Source organism: Rhinoderma darwinii, chromosome 1, assembly GCF_050947455.1.
Source record: "Rhinoderma darwinii isolate aRhiDar2 chromosome 1, aRhiDar2.hap1, whole genome shotgun sequence".
Taxonomy (NCBI): domain Eukaryota; kingdom Metazoa; phylum Chordata; class Amphibia; order Anura; family Rhinodermatidae; genus Rhinoderma; species Rhinoderma darwinii.
In genome coordinates, this window is record NC_134687.1 from 318,988,387 (window position 1) to 319,008,632 (window position 20,246).

The window sequence follows — 20,246 nt, forward strand, 5'->3', positions numbered from 1 at the left end:
TAATCGGCTAACATCGGCTCTCACAGGGCTCATCCGTGATTTTAAATAACAGCACCGTTAACCGGACACCGTAAGGATACTTACCTTGTCAAGATGGGAAGGATTCGCAAGAAACCGGCCGCTGCAAAGATGACAGAGTTCTTCCCGGCGGCGAGGTCCCAAAATGGCGCCGGATCGCCGTCTTCAGAGAGGTCAGAGGAGCATGTAGCTGACCGCAGATCTTCTGGGACTGTTAGAGGTGCAGGCCTCGCAGTCTCCTCACCCTGCTTTCCTCGATCTTCGGACCCTGCATTGCTGCATACCGGGCCTCAAGCTGGACTGTTCTCCTCCAGGCCGCTATCTTCCCCAACAGTGAGTACTGATAAATCTCCTTCAGACCATGTGCTAAACATGGCGTCTGAGATGTTACACAGCACAGGGGCTGATAAACCAGTGACTGAATCTGCACTTAAACTCATGCTGCACGATTTTCATGCTTCTATACAGCAGTCCATTCAGCATGCATTCCATGATTTACAAAAAGATTTCATGGCCCTGGGGGATAGAACCTCTCACATTGAAACTAAGTTATCAGAATACTCTGTGGCCCATAATGACTTAGTGGACTCTAATATCTGTTTGGAAGAACAAGTGGAAGCATTGTCGTGTAAAATTGCGGATTTGGAGGACAGGTCACGTCGAAACAATGTGCGCTTTAGGGGTATTCCTGAAGATATAACAAATGCTCAACTGATGGAATATTTAATGGATCTATTTGTGGCCCTGTTGCCGGAGACACCGCAGGGAGATTTGCTGGTGGATAGGGCGCATCGTATCCCTAAACCTAAATCCCTGCCGGCATCGACACCAAGAGATGTGATTGCCCGGATACACTTTTACCATTTCAAAGATAAGCTTCTCCTGGCAGCGAGAAACTCAACCTCTCTACCTGAGAGATTTAAAAATATACAGCTATTTGCTGATCTTTCAGCAGCTACACTACTTCGCAGGAAAGAATTTGGCCCCACAACACGTGTCTTACGGGACTGCCAGATACCCTATAAATGGGGGTTTCCTGTTAAATTGGTTATCTCATACAAAGATTCAAGGCATGTTGCGGACACTCCGGTTAAAGCCGCGGCACTCATCACCAAGTGGAATTTAGAATCTGGGGGACTACCAAAAGGGGGATCTTCTCCACGGCTCCGAGCTGTCAACCCAGCTACAAAGTTTCACCGCCTTGAGGAGGAATGGCGCGAAGTGCGCCATCGTCGGTCTTCTTTATCTTAACCTCCAGTGGGGGTTCCCATTTAAATCCTCTGTTATTGCTTACACTGCTAGAATGCATTGTTCATGTATAAGTAGCCTCTGTGGAGGCAGTTATGCTATGCCAGTATTGGATGAGTTTTAAGCTTTATGCTTTTTGTTTTGAGGGGATGAGCTCGTTGATATGGCCTAGGGTAGGGTCATGTCTGCTAGGGTTGATGCAGATTTCCCTCCCTTCTGGGGCTGTACTATCTGCTTGGCAGATGGGACCTGGATTGCTATATTTAGTTGTTTGTTTAAGGATCCGCGGGTTGGATCCGGTGGTTCAGTTACTCACACTCACAGGTCATAAGATACTGGATCTCATAACTAGTTTGAAATTACAGATGGGGTTGTTACACCGTGAGAAAGGGGCCTTTACACAAGTACATTTTAACCGTCAATATGGTACTTAAATTTTCCTCCCTGAACACGAAAGGGTTAAATAGCCCTTTCAAACGCTCCATGTTATGGGCTGAAGCTAAGAAATTGCAGGCATCGGTGTTATGTGTACAAGAGACACACTTAAATCAGGCAGACACATTTCGTTTAAAACACAAGCATTTTCCCCACATATATACAGCCCCGGCAGTTGCAAAGAAAAGAGGTGTGTCTATTATAATTAATCACGCAGTTGCATTTGTACAGGATCATATCCATATTGATCCGGGAGGCCGGTATATCATTCTAGTGTGCCATTTGAATAATGTACAGTATACTATTGTCAATGTATATGCGCCGAACACTCATCAGATCCGATTCCTTAATAGGCTTTTTAGAAAGATTCATCAGATTCAAAAAGGGCATCTTATAATAGTAGGAGACTACAATAAAGTTATGTGGCCGTCTTTAGACACTACAACACTGGGAGCGGTGCATTCTCCCTCGGAATTATTCAAAACTATGTCAGAGGAGGGTCTGGTGGATGTTTGGCGCTTGCAACATTTGAACGAGAAGGATTTCACATTCTTTTCACACCCTCATGGCACATATTCGAGAATCGATATGGTATTTGTGGATAGGTATTTGTTTGATAAGGTCTCTTCCTCTCAAATTGGACCCATTACGTGGTCTGATCACGCCCCTATTTCGATTTCAATCTCCGAAAATTTTAATAAACCCCCTTCATTCCCCTGGCGGATTAATCACTTTATCTTAAATTCCCCTAAATACCAAGACGCTCATGTAACTAACTTAGAAGAGTTTTTTCAATTTAATGTATCCCCGGAGGTATCTCCCACAATGGTTTGGTGTGCCCATAAAGCCTATATGAGAGGGCACTTCCTTAGTTTAGCAGCTAGAGACAAAAAGATTAGGGAAGCTAAAAGAATTCAATTATTAGAAGATATTATCCGACTTACGCAGGTAAATAAAGGGACATTTGATACAGGAAGAGCCCGAGAGATTGGACATCTCCATACACAATTGCACCAATTAGACTTATACAAATACGATAAAGCTTTAAGACGACTGAAAGTCAAGTATTACAGGCACAGTAATAGGGCGGGAACTCTTTTAGCGCAACAACTAAAACGTCAAGACTGTAAATCTAGAATTCCCTTCCTTTACAACCAACAAAACGAGATTTTATTTAATCCACAGGATATTGCGAACTCTATCGCACAATATTACTCTTCTCTCTATAATTTAAAACAGGATCCAGGGGTTCCCCAACCTTCCTCGTTGGGCATTACAGGATTTTTAGACTCTGTAGCGCTACCGTGTGTCACACCAGACCAGCTGGAAACCTTATCCCAGCCTTTCCAACTGACAGAAATTGGAGATGCTATAAGTTCCCTGAAGTCCCAAAAATCCCCAGGGCCTGATGGGCTTACTAATGACTATTTTAAAAAATTCCGAGCTATTCTAGGCCCCCAGCTTTTATCTTTATTCACGCATATTCACACGACGGGTCAAATGCCTCCAGAAATGCTCCGAGCTACAGTTATAACATTACCTAAACCGGGCAAGACTGCGGACAGGCCGCAGAATTTTCGTCCCATTAGCCTACTTAATACAGATTTAAAGTTGTACTCCAAAATCTTAGCCACGAGATTGGCTTTGATACTTCCTCAATTGATACATCAAGATCAGGTCGGATTTATTAGGCAGAGATCTTCGGTAGATGGGACGAGAAGGTTTGTAGACCTCATCGACTGGGTGGGGAGAAGTCGGACGCCTTCTCTGCTTTTATCTTTGGATGCGGAGAAGGCGTTTGATCGGGTGCACTGGGGTTACCTGGAGGCTGTTCTTACCAAATTTGGCATAGTGGGGAAAGCTCGAGACATCATTATGGCTCTATACACTCATCCTTCCGCTACGGTGTTGGCCTCGGGGTATCAATCTCCCCCATTTCTTATCACTAATGGCACGCGTCAGGGGTGTCCGCTTTCCCCGCTAATTTTTACTCTGGCGATGGAGCCTTTGGCGGAGGTCATAAGATCAAACACAGAAATCAGAGGGGTAAAAGCAGGGCGAACAGAACACAAAATAGGTCTATTCGCTGATGATGTTCTTATGATTCTGACAGACCCCTGCACCTCCCTTCCACACATTATGAATAGCCTAAGCACGTTCAGTGCTGTCTCTTATTACAAACTAAATGAAAATAAGTCCCAAATTATGAACATGGGCTTATCAGATTCGGTGGTTCAGAATTTGCAATCTTTGTACTCCAATCAATGGTCGACTCGAGGGCTGACTTATTTAGGGATTAAATTATCTTTCCCAGCCTCTCAGATGTATGCTCTTAACTACCCCCCGCTACTGAGCCAGTTATCCAGCGAGCTAGAGGAATTCCTTAAATTTGAGGTTTCGTGGGTAGGGCGTATTGCAGCACTGAAAATGATGATTTTACCTAAAATTCTCTACCTGTTTAGGAATTTGCCCATCTGGATCCCTACCTCATATTTACATAAATTACAAAATTTACTGGTGAAATATGTATGGAAAAAACAAAGGGCCAGAGTCGCGGCTCAGGTTCTTTACCTACCAATCGCTCAAGGCGGTTTAGGCTTCCCTCATATTACAGCGTACTATCACGCCTGCATTTTAGATCAGGTTAGACAATGGATGCACCCTACACAGTCCTTGCATTGGGTTCTCATAGAACAAGAATGGGAAAGTGTTAGCTCCTTAGATTCATACCTATGGGCTATGGCACTTAAACAGCCCACTCCCACCCCAACTATGTTAACTACCAAGGCTGCTTTTGCTTCATGGAAAATGATGGTAGTAAAAAGAGGCCTAGTTCCACTAAGGGTAGCAGAGTTATCCATTAAGAATCTCTCATACTTGTTACCTGATATGAACCTGTCAATGTGGGAATCGGAGGGCATTGAGAGGGTGGGAGACGTGTGGAGTGAAGGTCTTCTTCTTACCTTTGCGGAGCTATCTACTAAGTATCATTTGCCAATTACAGAATTTTACAAATATGTTAGAGTTCGTCACTTTTTGTTGGGAATGAGTGATACTCCTTCTCCCCTTAAAACACCTTACGAAATATACTTTCACCAGCCGGATAGAAGAGCAAAAGGGGTGTCCAAAGCCTATCAGGCCATTTTGGAAGTGTTGAACAAATCTAACCTTCTATTCGTTGATAAATGGGAAACGGATCTTGCAATGCCCACGGGTAGTGTAGACTGGGAAGCTACTTTCTCCCTGGCCTCTCAACTATCCAACTCCACTCACCATTTAGAAGCCTCTAGGAAGGTATTATATAGGTGGTATTTGACACCTCACCGCCTATCTCTCATTTACCCCAACTCCTCTAATATGTGCTGGAGATGTTGTAAAGAAATTGGTACTCTTAAGCATATCTTTTGGTTTTGTTCAGCTCTTAGGACGTTTTGGAAGAAAATAGACAAACTATTAACCAATGTCCTACACTTTCCGCTAGAATGTACCCCGGAGTTGGCATTACTTAATGTGGGATTAGGCGACTTTCATACACATGATAAGACCGTAATCTTTCATGTGTTGTGCTCAGCAAGAATATTAATTGCTAGGTATTGGAAAAAGATCTCCACTCCTACGATAAGGGAGGTGATTCAATGTGTAAATTTAAATTGTATTATGGAACGTTCGATTTATCAGCAGAGAACCCTAGGGACCCAGTGTCTTCATTGGGATAAATGGACCGACTCTCGTTACTTTGTTGATGCTCTTCACACATAAGACATTTCTCCTTACAAATGTATGATCCTGTGAGTAAGGTTTAGTGTTATTTTTTTTGGTTCTGTTTTTAGTTAATTCTGTTTAGTTTGACCAAGATGGTTTCTGTTTTCTTTTTTTTTTTTTTTTATTTTATTTTGTATCAAAATCCGAGTAAAACAAATATATTACTAAAGGAATACATATGTTCTTAGTCCTTTATATATCATTGACTGTTCATGTTACAACTTTATATGGGCCTAAGATGTATATTTTAGTATGCTTTGAACATCCTTGACTTGTATAAGTATGATCTTCATATATGACTGTCAGCGGGGGTTGTCCCGAGATACTCTGGTAAAGTGGAATATATGTACATCAGATGTTTTATTATTTTCTCAATAAAAAACTTTTGTTTCAAAATTTAAAAAAGTGCCTTTTTATTTTTTCTCATTTGTGATTTTTGCGGCAGAACCGCAGCATTTCCGCAACAGAGGAGCAGCGATCCCACAGAATACATTGACACGCTGCGGCTTAAAAAGCCAAAAGCCACACTGCAGGTCCATTATTTTTGCAGCGTGTGGATGAGATTTGTTCTAATCTCATCCACTCTGCTGCGACTGTAATACGCTGCGGATTTTCCACAATAAAATGTGTTGCATAAAATCCGCAGTGTTCATGCCTAGTGTGTTCCTACCCTAAGGCCGGATTCACACAAGCGTGTGCTATTTGCGCGCGCAAAAACGTGGCGTTTTGCGCATGCAAAAGGTCCATAACAGCTCCGTGTGTCAGCAGCGTATGATGCGCGGCTGCGTGATTTTCGCGCAGCCGCCATCATTATGACACTCTGTTTGTATGTTTGTAGCACGTGGTGCATTTCTGTTTTCATTCATAGTTTATACGGCTGCGGAAGTGCTGGGCGTGATTTTCACGCACCCATTGACTTCAATGGGTGCGTGATGCTCGAACAATGCACAAATATAGGACATGTCGTGAGTTTTACGCAGCGGACACACGGACACACGCTGCGTGAAAATCACTGACAGTCTGAACGGCCCCATAGAGTAACATAGGTCCGTGGGAGGCGCGTGAAAATCACGCGCGTTGCACGGACGTATTACACGTTCATCTGAATAAGCCCTAACAATAAGGCCCAGTTCACAGAGTTTTTGGCCCTTGATATTGACTCGGACACTGCGTCAGAAACAGCACCAAAGAACTTCCAAAACCGCCTCCCATTGATTTAATCTGAAATCAATGAGAGTAAGTCGCAGAAAAAAGAAAAAGCAGCACGTCCTTTCTTGCCGCGGTTCCGCCTCTGACCTCCCATCGAAATCAATGGGAGGCAGAAAATGCATTTTTCCCTGCGTTTTTTGTCTGCTGTCCTCAATCGCCGTGGGCAAAAAACGCGGCAAGATAGTGTGGGCAGGTCAAAATCTGCCTCAAAATTCGGTGCGTGGTTCCAGGCGGTCGCGGGTGCGCATGCGCGGGAGTTTGCGGGTGCACGCGATCGGTCGCACGAGCGGCGGTCTTTGACGGCCCCCATGACGACCCCCATGCTACCCAGGGCCGCCATCAGGGGGGGTATTAGGGGTACTGATGTGAGAGGCCCCTAATTGAAAGGGGGGCCCGCAGCTCACGACATTCTTTTGGTGAAAAAAATGGGCCCCATTGCAGGGGCCTGTTTTTTTTCTACCAAAGGCAAGTCGCGGCAGTTTGCCGGGCCCCCCTTTCAATTAGGTTTGGCCGGGCCTCTCACATCAGTACCCATAATACCCCCCCTGATGGCGGCCCTGGGTAGCATGATATAGTGCTGGATGGAGTACCGTTAACAGGCGGTGCCACGGTAGGGGGGCCCAGAAAATTTAGCTGTAGGGGGCCCTGAAATTCCTGATGGCGGCCCTGGTTCAGACACAGACACGGAAACCGCCAGTGAGGATGAGGAACACTTCCTTATTTTGTCATCCTCTAGCGATAGTGAGGAACCCCCACAAAGGCGGAGTAGGCAGAGTGACAGTCACTCAAGTGACTCCAATTGGGTGCCCCCAAATATTTTTTCACCCCAAATTCCTGAATTCACTTCTGCCCCAGGAATAAAAATTGATACCACTGGGTACACGGAATTACATTTTTTTTAAAATTTTCTTCACGGAGGAATTGGTGAACCTAATGGTCACCCAAACAAATATTTATGCCGAACAGTATGTGGCCAGTCACCCCGCGTCATATTACGCTAGAGGCCAAGAAGTGGCATCCAACATGTGCTGCAGAAATTAAAAAGTTCTGGGGGCTCCTTCTTAATATGGGGCTTATTAAGAAATCCACCATACGGTCCTACTGGTCGACCGACGTTCTGTATGCTACCCCAATGTACAGGGCTGTAATGGTGAGAACTCGGTTTGAGGCAATATTGAGATTCCTCCATTACACTGACAGCAGCCAGTGCCCTCCGCCTGGTGACCCCAACCAGGACAGATTATTTAAAATTAGGCCGCTCATTTCACTTCTGAGTGAAAAATTTTCAGAGGCATACACCCCTAATAAAAATATTGCCATAGATGAGTCACTCGTGCTCTTCATAGGAAGGCTACGATTTAGGCAATACTTGCCAAGTAAAAGGGCAAAATACGGGATCAAAATGTATAAGCTCTGTGAGAGTGAAAGTGGGTACACTCACAGATTTCGAATTTACGAGGGAAAAGACTCCCAAATCTGCCCAACAGAGTGTCCCCCTGTCCTCAATATAAGCGGCAAAATTGTGTGGGACCTTTTGTACCCCCTGCTAGATAAAGGTTATAACTTTATATAGATAATTTCTATACTAGCATCCCACTGTTCCACTGCCTATTTGATAAAAATACAGTCGTCTGTGGCACAATACGGAGAAATCAAAAGGGCCTCCCAAAAAATTTGGTTGACCAGAAACTGAGACCTGGTGATAGCAGGTCATTGTCTAATGGGACTGTGATGGTGACCAAATTTAGGGATAAAAAAGATGTTTTTATCATCACGTCCATTCATGGTGACAGCAGCACCCCTGTTCCAGTAAGAGGGCGTAATGCCACCGCCCTCAAGCCTGTGTGTATACAGGAATATAACCAGCACATGGGTGGCGTAGACCTGGCAGATCAAATGCTACAACCATACAGCGCAATGAGGAAGTCCCGCGTATGGTACAAGAAGACTGCAGTGCACCTCATACAAACAGCGCTGTACAATTCTTTTATTATTTATAGGAAGTGAGGGAATCAAGCATGGTATCTTGAATACCAGGAAAAAGTAATAAAGCAACTACTTTTCAAAGACCGAGCAGAAGAGGCTGCAAGCACATCCCATAGCAGCGAGGCCAGCAGAATTGTATCAGGGCAGCACTTCCCAAGTGAAGTGCCCCCCACTGAGAAAAAGAGAAGACCATACAAAAAATGTCGCGTCTGTTATAAAAACGGAATGCGAAAAGACACGGGCTATCAGTGTGACACTTGTCCTGATAAGCCAGGATTGTGTATCAAGGACTGTTTTCGCGCCTACCATTCCTCCCTAAATTATTAATTTTATGACTTACTTTCTACTTTTTTTTTACCCATTTTTGGCCTTTCATCCCTATTTCCGGTACATTATTGCCCATTTATGAATTGGAATTAAACCTAAAAAAATACCTAAATACTTCATTATACCCCTAGATGAATACTGAAAAACTAAATACTTCATTATACCCCTAGATGAATACTGAAGGACAGTGTTTTCTGCTCAGTCACTTCAGAAAGTCTGCAAATAAATTGTGCCTGGAATTCATCTAACTAGGCCCAAAAAGCCACAAGGCGCTCCTTCAGTTTTATCCTTTCCCGTAATTCTAGCTAAAAAAAACGACATGGTCAACATAATCACTATACCCCTAAATGAATACTTTCAGGGTGTAGTTTCCAAAATGGTGTAACTTTTTTGGAGTTTCCACTGTACTGGCACCTCAGTGGCTCTGTAAACGTGACATGACACCGAAAACCATTCCAGCAAAATCTGTTCTCAAAAAGCCAAATGGCACTACTTCCCTTCTGAGCCCTGCCGTGGGTCCAAACAGCCGTTTATTACCACATATGAGGTATTCCCGTAATCAGGAGAAGTTTCTTTACAAATTTTGTGGTTCTTTTTCTCCTTTATTCCTAGTAAAAATTAAAAATGTCTACTTTTTTTCAGATAAAAAGTCGATTTTCATATTCATGGCCGAATTCCACTAAATTCTGCAAATAACCTGTGGGGTCAAAATGCTCACTATACCCCTAGGAAAATTTCTTGAGGGGTGTACTTTCTAAAATGGGGTCGCTTTTGGGGGGTTTCCACTGTTTTGGTACCTCCAGGACGTTGCAAACGCGACATGGCACCGAAAATCATTCCAGCAAAATCTGTGCTCCAAAATCCAAATGGCGCTGTCTCCCTTCTGAGCTCTGCCGTGGGTCCAAACAGCGGTTTATTACCACATATGCAGTATTCCCGTAATCGGGAGAAGTTGCTTTACAAATTTTGTGGTTCTTTTTCTCCTTTATTCCTAGTAAAAATGAAAAATGTCTACTTTTTTTCAGATAAAAAGTCGATTTTCATATTCATGGCCGAATTCCACAAAATTCTGCAAATAACCTGTGGGGTCAAAATGCTCACTATACCCCTAGGAAAATTCCTTGAGGGGTGTACTTTCTAAAATGGGGTCGCTTTTGGGGGGTTTCCACTGTTTTGGTACCTCCAGGACGTTGCAAACGCGACATGGCACCAAAAATCATTCCAGCAAAATCTGTGCTCCAGAATCCAAATGGCGCTGTTTCCCTTCTGAGCCCTGCCGTGGGTTCAAACAGCGGTTTATTACCACATATGCGGTATTCCCGTAATCGGGAGAAGTTGCTTTACGAATTTTGTGGTTCTTTTTCTCCTTTATTCCTAGTAAAAATTAAAAATGTCTACAGTTTTCAGAAAAAAAGTAGATTTTCATATTCATGGCCGAATTCCACTAAATTCTGCAAATAACCTGTGGGGTCAAAATGCTCACTATACCCCTAGGAAAATTCCTTGAGGGGTGTACTTTCTAAAATGGGGTCGCTTTTGGGGGGTTTCCACTGTTTTGGTACCTCCAAGACGTTGCAAACGCGACATGGCACCGAAAATCATTCCAGCAAAATCTGTGCTCCAAAATCCAAATGGCGCTGTTTCCCTTCTGAGCCCTGCCGTGGGTCCAAACAGCGGTTTATTACCACATATGCGGTATTCCCGTAATCGGGAGAAGTTGCTTTACAAATTTTGTGGTTCTTTTTCTCCTTTATTTCTAGTAAAAATTAAAAATGTCTACGTTTTTTCAGAAAAAAGGTGGTCTTTCAATTTTACAGACTATTTCCAATAATTTTAGCAAAAGACCTGTGGGGTTAAAATGCTAACTATACTCCTCAATAAATTCCCTGTGGGGTGTAGTTTCCAAAATGGGGTCACTTTTGGGGGGTCTCCAGTGTTTGGGCACCACAAGACCTCTTCAAACCTGACATGGTGTCTAAAATATAATCTTAAAAAAGGAGGCCCCAAAATCATCTAGGAGGTCCTTTGCTTCTGAGGTCCGTGTTTCAGTCCAAGAGGACACTAGGGCCACATGTGGGATATTTCAAAAAACTGTAGAATCAGGGTAATACATTTTGAGTTGCAATTCTTGGCTAAAACCTTCTGTGGTACAATTTTTTTTTATCACAAATTAATTTTGCCCAAAAAAAATGAAATTAGTAAATTTCACGTCTATTTTGCTTTAATTCCTGTGAAACGCCTAAAGGGTTAAGAAACTTTTTAAATGCTGCGTTGAATACTTTGAGGGGTGCAGTTTTTAAAATGGGGTGATTTATGGGGTCTATCTAGTACAGAAGGCCTTCAAAGCCACTTCAGAACTGAACTGGTCCCTGTAAAAATGGCCTTTTGAAATTTTCTTGAAAATGTGAGAAATTGCTGCTAAAGTTCTAAGCCTTGTAACGTCCTATAAAAATAAAAGGACGTTCAAAAAACAAAGCAGTCATAAAGTAGACATATGGGGGATGTTAACTAGTACCTATTTTGTGTGGTATTACTATCTGTCTTACAAGCATATACATTTAAATTAAGAAAAATGCTAATTTTCTAAAATTTTCTCTACATTTTGGTGTTTTTCACAAATAAATACTGAATTTATCGACCATTTTTTTTCACTAACATCAAGTACAATATGTCACGAGAAGACAATCTCAGGATCGCTTGGATAGGTAAAAGCGTTCCGGAGTTATTACCACATAAAGTAACACATGTCAGATTTGAAAAAATCGGCTGTGTCCTGAAGGCCAAAACAGGCTGTGTCCTTAACCCCTTCCCGCACCTGGACGTAACTGTACGTCCAGGTGAGCAGTAACTTTGCGCACCTTGGCGTACAGTTACGTCCGCGCTTTAACAGTTAACCGCCGCGCGGCGCTACACCGCAGCGACGGTTAACTGTGCAGGGTGTCAGCCCTGCTCTCCCCGTTGCCGATCAGCGGCCTGTCGCCGCTGAAATCGGCAATTAACCCCTTCGATGCGGTGGTCGATTGCGATCACCACATCGAAGAGGTTTACAGCGGATCGGCAGCCCCCCACATGTATTTGCGGGGGCTGGCGATCCTTATCATGGCAACCAGAGGCCAGACAATGACCTCCGGGTTGCCATGTACGGAAGCCTCGGAGGATCAGCCCCCGGCCGGTCCTCCGATGCTTCCTGTCAGTGTGACTGTCACGTCACAATGACAGTTAGAACACATTACACTACGTGTGTAGTGTAATGTGTTCCAGCAGCGATCAGAGCTGCCAGTCTAAGTGTCCCCTAGTGGGACAAGTAAAAAAAGTAAAAAAAAGATAATAAAAATGTTTTTAAAAAGTGTAAAAATAAAAGTTAGAAGTGACATAAACAAAGAATGCTTTTTTTCCTATAATAAGTCTTTTATTATAGGAAAAAAATTAACACGTTAAAAAAAGTACACATATTTGGTATCGCCGCGTTCGTAACGACCCCAACTATAAAACTGTAATATTATTTTTCCCGCACGGTGAACACCGCAAAAAAAATAAACAAAAAACAGTGCCCGAATCACAATTTTTTGGTTACCAACCCTCCCAAAATATACAATAAAAAGTGATCAAAAAGTCGCACGTATGCCAAAATGGTACCAATACAAACTACATCCCGTCCCGCAAAAAACAAGCCCTTACATCACTTTTTTGACTGAAAAATAAAAACGTTATGGCTCTCAGAATAGGGTGACACAAAAATGTATTTATTTTATAAATAAGTGATTTTATTGCACAAACGCTGCAAAACATAACAAAATTATATACATCTGGTATCGCTGTAATCGTATCGACCCGCAGAATAAAGTATAATGGTCATTTATAGCCCAGGGTGAAGGCCATAAAAAAACGAATAAAAAACATTGTCAGAATTGATGGTTTTTGGTCACCTTGCTTGCCAAAAAATGGAATAAAACGTGATCAAAAAAATTTCTGGTACCCCAAAATGGTACCAATGAAAACTACAGATTGTCCCGCAAAGAATAAACCCTCACACAGCTCCGGTGGAGAAAAAATAAAACCGTTCTGGCTCTCAGAATATGGCGATGCAAAATGTGCGGAGTGTTCCAAAAGCAGATAAGATTGGGCGCCATTTACCAGTGCGACACCGGTCACATATCTGCGGATTATTATTTATTTACTGCATTATTATACCCTCTTATTATACCCTGATGTACCCCGCACAGATAACATGTACCCTGATGTACCCCGCACAGATAACATGTACCCTGATGTACTCCGCACAGATAACATATGCCCCCACATTACAAACTGAAACACCAGTAAAACCCCAAACAAAACAACTACCAAGCTACATCTGCGCCCCAAAAGCCAAATGACGCTCCCTCCCTTCTGAGCCCTGCAGCGTGCCCAAACACCAGTTTACGTCCACAGATATGGCATCGCCATACCCGGGAGAACCCGGTTAATATTTTATGAGGTATTTGTCTTCAGTGGCACAAACTGGGCATAACATATAGTGCACTAAAGTGGCATATGAGTGGAAAATTTTAATTTTCACTCCGCACCATGCGCTGCGCATTAACCCCTTCGCGCACCACAACATAGCATGTCTTAGTGTGGGGGGTGATGTATGGAGCGTCTCACGTGAAAAATAAAGAATTTAAAACGGCAAAATCGCTGTTTTTTTGGTCACCTTCGCTCTAGCTAAAAATGTAATAAAAAGTGCTCAAACAGTTGTATGTACCAAAAAATGGTACCAATAAAAACGACCGCTCGTCCCTCAATAAATAAGCCCTCATACCGCTCTATTGACTGAAAAATAAAAAAGTTGTGGCTCTTCGAACGCGGGGAGGAAAAAACTAAAAAGGAAAAGAAAAAAATGGATCAGTCCAGAAAGGGTTAATTACTTTCTAATGAAAAACCATTTATGACCACACGTGGGGTATAGCCGTACTCGGGAGAAATTGCTTTACAAATGTTGGGCAGCTTTTACCCCCTTTATCCTTTGTAAAATTGAAAAAAATGCAACATTTTAGTGGAAGAAATGTTGATATTCATTTTCATGGCCCAATTCTAATAAATCCTGCAAAAGACTTGTGGGGTCTAAATGCCCACTATACCCCTAGATAGATTCTTTAAGTGGTGTAATTTCCACTTTTGGTGGGTTTCCACTGTTTTGGCCTCTCAGGGGCTTTGCAAATGCGACATGGCACCCAAAAACCATTTCAGCTAAATTTGAGCTCCCAAAGCCAAATAGCGCTCCTTGCCTTCTAAGCCCCGCTGTGGGTCCAAACAGCACTTTATTACCACATATGGCGTATTTACGTAATCGGGAGAAATGGTTTTAGAAATGTTTGGGTGCTTTTTCGACTTTATTCCTTGTAAAAATTAAAAATGGCTACCTTTTTTCAGAAAAAAAGTCGATTTTTACCTTTACAGAATAATTCCAATGAATTCAGCAAAACAACCGTGTGGTCAAAATGCTAACTTTACCCCTAGAAAAATTCCTTGATGAGTGTAGTTTCCAAAATGGGGTCACTTTCCGGGGGATTCCACTATTTTGTTCCCTCCAGTGCAATTCAAACGCGACATGGCACTGAAAACTATACCAGCAAAATCAGAATTTCAAAATCCAAATGGTGCTCCTTCCCTTCTGAGTCCTGCTGTGGGTCCAAACAGCAGTTTATTACCACATATGGGGTATTGCTATAATCAGGAGAAATTGCTTTACATATGTTGGGGTGTTTTTTCTCTTTTATTCCTTGAAAAAATTACAAATTTCTAAGTTTTTTCAGAAAAAAAGTAGATTTTCACCTTCACAAACTAATTCAAATAAATTTAGCAAAAAAAACTGTGGGTTCAAAATGCTAATTATACCCCTAGATAAATTCCCTGAGGGGTGTAGTTTCCAAAATGAGGTCACTTTTGGGGGTCTTTATTGTTTTGGCCCCACAAGACCTCTTCAAACCTGACATGGTACCTAAAATATATGCTAAAAAAAAGGAGGCCCCAAAATCCACTAGGTGCTCCTTTGCTTCTGAGGCCGGTGTTTCAGTCCATGACCGCACTAGGGCCACATGTGGGGTATTTCTAAAAACTGCAGAATCTGGGCAATAAATAATAAGTTAAATTTCTCGGGTAAAACCTCCTGTGGTATAGAATTTTTTTTATTACAAATGAATTTTGTAAAAAAAAAAAGAAATTTGTAACTTTCACCTCTACTTTGCTTTAATTCCTGTGAAACGCCTAAAGGGTTAATACACTTTCTGAATGCTGTTTTGAATACTTTGAGGGGTCCAGTTTTCAAAATGGGGTGATTTATGGGGACTTTCTAATATATAAGGTCCTCAAAGCCACTTCAGAACTGAACTGGTCCTTGTAAAAATCACCTTTTGAAATTTTCTTGAAAATATGAGAAATCGCTGCTAAAGTTCTAAGTCTTGTAACGTCCTAGAAAAATAAAACAATGTTCAAAAAACGATGCAAACATAAAGTAGACATATGGGTGATGTTAACTAGTGACTATTTTGTGTGGTATTACTATCTGTTTCACAAGCAGATACATTTAAATTGAGAAAAATGCTAATTTTTGCAAATTTTCTCCAAATCTTGGTGTTTTTTACAAATAAATATTGAATTTATCAACCAAATTTTTTCACTAACATAAAGTACAATATGTCACGAGAAAACAATCTCAGAATCGCTTGGATAGGTAAAAGCATTCCGGAGTTATTACCACATAAAGTGACACATGTCAGATTTGAAAAATCGGCTTCGTCCTGAAGGCCAAAACAGGCTCAGTCCTGAAGGGGTTAAGGGGTTAAGATCTCTGAAAAGTTTGTTTACAAACAAATGTTTCGTGCTTGTCATCTCCTGTCAGCCTCCTTCACTCTGACACAGCATTTTAGAGAGAAGGAGACTGATCGGGAGAAGACAGAAGAAAAGTGAAAAAGACATACATACATACAATTGTATGTGTGTATATATATATATATAAAAGTATATATATACATTTACAAAGTATATAGAAACTATATACTTTGTATTCCCTGTGCCCCTTAGTTTTAGAATAGACAGGCAGGAATAGTAGGTTAGTTAGCTTGATAACAAATTATTAGTTAGTTAGTTAATTAATTAATTCATATATTAACTATTTAGTGTCATTTAATAATTTTTTTCACAATTTATTTATTTTAATTTGGTCTGAGGAGTGATCTGTAGTGCAGTTTGGCTTGTAAATCGCAATTCATTATATGTGAACAGTTATAAAAAAAAAGAGGTGTTTTTATTAATTATTAGCGTGAACTTAAAAATCAAAAAAATATAGCCAAAATAAAAAAAAGATATTTTTTTCCACTTTTTTGATCAATTGTTTGTAATATAAAATATGTGTTGCATATGTAGTAAAACTATATATTTTTTTGAAAGTGTGATTTGTTCAAAAAAAAAACAACTTAAATTGTTAAAGAGGCTCTGTCACCAGATTTTGCAACCCCTATCTGCTATTGCAGCAGATAGGCGCTGCAATGTAGATTACAGTAACGTTTTTATTTTTAAAAAACTAGCATTTTTGGCCAAGTTATGACCATTTTTGTATTTATGCAAATGAGGCTTGCAAAAGTCCAAGTGGGCGTGTTTAAAGTAAAAGTCCAACTGGGCGTGTATTATGTGCGTACATCGGGGCGTTTTTACTACTTTTACTAGCTGGGCGTTGTGTATAGAAGTATCATCCACTTCTCTTCAGAACGCCCAGCTTCTGGCAGTGCAGACACAGCCGTGTTCTCGAGAGATCACGCTGTGACGTCACTCACTTCCTGCCCCAGGTCCTGCATCGTGTCGGCCGCATCGGCACCAGAGGCTACAGTTGATTCTGCAGCAGTAGCAGTAGCCTCTGGTGCCGATGTGTCCTCGCTCGTCCGACACGATGCAGGACCTGTGAGTGACGACACAGCGTGATCTCTCGAGAACACGGCTGTGTCTGCACTGCCAGAAGCTGGGCGTTCTGAAGAGAAGTGGATGATACTTCTCGTCAGAACGCCCAGCTAGTAAAAGTAGTAAAAACGCCCCGATGTACGCACATAATACACGCCCACTTGGACTTTTACTTTAAACACGCCCAGTTGTACTTTTGCAAGCCGTATTTGCATAAATACAAAAATGGTCATAACTTGGCCAAAAATGCTCGTTTTTTAAAAATAAAAACGTTACTGTAATCTACATTGCAGCGCCTATCTGCTGCAATAGCAGATAGGGGTTGCAAAATCTGGTGACAGAGCCTCTTTATGTTATCCAAAGTAGTTTAAAAGTTATGACCGTTTAAAAGAATGTATGCCAAAACTTTAAATTTAGGCCTGGTCATTGAGGCATCGATGACCGTTGGTCCTGAAAGGGTTAAAGAGGCACTGTCACCACACGGTAGCACACAACCCACAAAATAATAAACCAAAATAAACACACAAAACTGCATTTTTGTATAATAATGGCCACGATGTTTATTAAGGGTAACCAAATAAAGAATAATAAAAATATATAAATAACCATAAATTAAAATCACCAATAAAATTCCAGCTTTTAACTAATAAAAGACCAAGTCCGCCCAGCATTAGCTGGGTGACAAAACCCCTCTAATAAACATTGCAAAAGGAAGGAAGTACACATAATAGGGAGGGTGGGCGAAGGTCCGTGCTTCCAGACGACTGCTTGACCACGAAGAAACACTGTCATTTATAGTTTGGATTCCCGCCATTTAGGAATTCCAATGGCCAATCAGCTGTTCTTAGGGAAAATCTGCCTAGAGCTAGAAATCTCTAGAACCTGCTTGTGCCAAGGCACAGCTGACCTTTGTCCAATCAGCTGATCTCCAGGAAACATCTGCCTGGAGATAGAAACCTCTGGAACCTGCTCGTACCACCAGTACCGCTTACATAGGGGACGCCAATAAGGTAAGTACCATTCTAATACATATGGAAAAAAGAAAGGAACGGGGAAGAGAAATACACAACACAACACCATATAAAATAACTGTCATTAACACATATTTTTGGGGTTCGTGCGACCATGTGTCCCCCAAGTTCATAGCTTGGGGGTCCCCTGACATTATAAGTGCCCTATCTTGTACATTATGTGATCGGTGCTGTAATGTAGATTACAGCAGTGTTTTTTATTTAGAAAAATTATCATTTTTGACGGAGTTATGACCTACATTAGCTTTATGCCAATTACTTTCTTAATGGACAACTGGGCGTGTTTTACTTTTTGACCAAGTGGGCGTTGTGGAGAGAAGTGTATGACGCTGACCAATCAGTGACCAATCAGCGTCATACACTTCTCCCCATTCATTTACACAGCACATAGTAATCTTACTAGATCACTATGTGCAGCCACAAACACACACATTAACGTTACTCAAGTGTCCTGACAATGAATAGACATCTCTACCAGCCAGGGCTTGATGTCTATTCAGAATCCTGACACTTTAGTAACGTTTGTGTGAGATTTACAGCAAGGCAAGCGTAATCTCGCTTTAAATGACAGTTTACAGCGTAATCTCGCGAGATTACGCTTGCCTTGCTGTAAATCTCTCACAAACGTTATCGAAGTGTCAGGATTCTGAATAGATATCACGTCTTGGCTGGTACTGATGTCTATTAACTCTCAGAAAACTTGAGTAACATTAATGTGTGTGTATGTGGCTGCACATAGTGATCTAGTAAGAACACTATGTGCTGTGTAAATGAATGGAGAGAAGTGTATGACGCTGATTGGTCAGCGTCATACACTTCTCTCCACAACGCCCACTTGGTCAAAAGTAAAACCTGTCACCTGCCCAAGAAACTGCAGCTGGCATCTCCGTTAAATTGCAGGCGCCTTACAGATTTTATCTCATTTTTTTTTTCTTCTAACTCCCACCGTTGCTGAGATATCGGTGCCGTTAGTTTTGGTGCCCAGTATCCAAATAAGGACTTTGACTGTCAAGTGGGCGGGTAACACCTGTCACTTGATAAGGGGTAACCGCCCACTTGACAGTCAAAGCCCTCATTTGCATATTGGACACCAGAACTAACGGCCCCGATATCTCAGGAACGGTGGGCGCTAGAACAAAAAAATAAAAAGCTTCAGAATCTGTGAGGCGCTTGCAATCTAACTGAGATGTCAACTGCAGTTTTTTGGGCAGGTGACAGGTCCTCTTTATATAGAACAAAAAATTGGCAAAGTAAAAATCCATCCAACAACATGTGACTTGTATAAATGTTTTTTCTTTTATATTCCTTGGCTGGCAACTATGTTGCCTGGCGTGCTTATTTACAACCATAACACAACGCAGTTACACTCTGCTGAGCTGATTTACAATACGTTTTAAGGTAACCTTTGTCTCTATCTTAGGCTCTGTTCATAAGATATTCTATTTTATAGTATTAGACACAATTTGTTTTTGTTACCACCAATTTGTAGCACAAAGGCACTATTTTCCTTTTGCCCACAAGATGGCGACATGATAGATTTTGTACCTGAAAATTCATGTTGTTTGATCACATACAATAATTGTGCCTTTGAGAAAACAACCAATAAGGTGAGGGCAGCCGATTATTTATATACACTAGTGTACAAAAGTTCAAAATCTCTTAGACCATACTGTCTAAAAACTATCCTAGGTCATCCTTGAATGAGTATTCTGTTTTTGGCAAATAAGTATTGTTCTTTGTATAAAATTCTAATTTTTAACATACTTATTCATACAGTTCTCATAATGTTCAAAATTTCTGCTTGCTGCCATTTAAAAGGAATCTTCATTGTTTACTTCCAGGAACTAAATACAGTGAAGGAAATAAGTATTTGATCCCTTGCTGATTTTGTAAGTTTGCCCACTGTCAAAGACATGAACAGTCTAGAATTTTTAGGCTAGGTTAATTTTACCAGTGAGAGATAGATTATATATAAAAAAAAACAGAAAATCACATAGTCAAAATTATATATATTTATTTGCATTGTGCACAGAGAAATAAGTATTTGATCCCTTTGGCAAACAAGACTTAAAGAGGCTCTGTCACCAGATTTTGCAACCCCTATCTGCTATTGCAGCAGATTGGCGCTGCAATGTAGATTACAGTAAAGTTTTTATTTTTAAAAAACGAGCATTTTTGGCCAAGTTATGACCATTTTTGTATTTATGCAAATGAGGCTTGCAAAAGTACAACTGGGCGTGTTGAAAAGTAAAAGTACAACTGGGCGTGTATTATGTGCGTACATCGGGGCGTTTTTAC